Here is a 1,094-nt window from a genome sequence, read left to right on the forward strand (position 1 = left end):
ATTTGGGTTTAAGGGTTTTTGGACGCACAAGTAGTATCTCTACTTGGTGCGGAATTTTTGGCTAGCAAAGATGGGGGGCAAGCACCACATGTTGAAGGATCTATGACAATATAACTTCTTTGTGAATATGAACAAACATAAATCATTACATTGTCTTCCTTGTCCAACATCAACAATTTTGGCATATAATATTTTTATGGGGCCTCACAATCACAAAAGATTTCCAAGATAGTGTGTTTGCATGTGAATGTTCTGTTCCTTCTACTAATCATTCATGACTTGCTTGTATGACCAATATTGTGATTGTCAAGCTTCAAAATATTTCACTTTCTAAACCCAATGTGAAGCTACCACTAGGCATGATATGAACATACAATTTCAACTTCATGATATTAAATTCATTCAACAATTTACTCATAGGATATAAGTGAAGCACAAGAGTAAATAATAAGCTACTCCAAAAAGATATTAGTGAAGATCAAGCGAGTATTTAAGCAAATGGCTAGCCAATTGTGGATTCTCTCTTATTTAAAAACTTTCAAACCTAAGTATTTTAAATAAATAACAAGCAAAACAAAATAAAATGATATTCCAAGCATAGCACAACTCATGTGAAGAAGCAAAATCTTAGGCTGAACCGATACTAACCGATAGTTGTTGAAGAAGAAAGGTGGGATGCCTACTAGGGCATCCCCAAGCATAGATGCTTGAGACTTCTTGGAATATTAGCTTGGGATGCCTTGGGCATTCCCAATCTTGAGCTTTTGTGTTCCTTAATTCCTCTTATATCACGGTTTCCCTAAATCTCAAAAACTTCATCCACACAAAACTCAACAAGAACTCGTGAGATAAGTTAGTATAAATCAATGCAAAACCTTATCATTCTCTACTGTAGCAAATCACTAAAATTATTATTTGACATTGCATACTAAATGCCTCTGCATATTTAATACTCCTATCCTCAAATAGAATAATTAGAGTGCAATGGGATCCATACTTATTCAACTTAAAAAAATTCTGAAAATTAACACACTGTAGAAAATTTATCAGAGCTTATTGTGCGAAAAGTTTCAACATTTTATCACATTCTGACT

This window comes from Triticum aestivum, chromosome 4A (genome assembly GCF_018294505.1).
Source record: "Triticum aestivum cultivar Chinese Spring chromosome 4A, IWGSC CS RefSeq v2.1, whole genome shotgun sequence".
Classification (NCBI taxonomy): Eukaryota; Viridiplantae; Streptophyta; class Magnoliopsida; order Poales; family Poaceae; genus Triticum; species Triticum aestivum.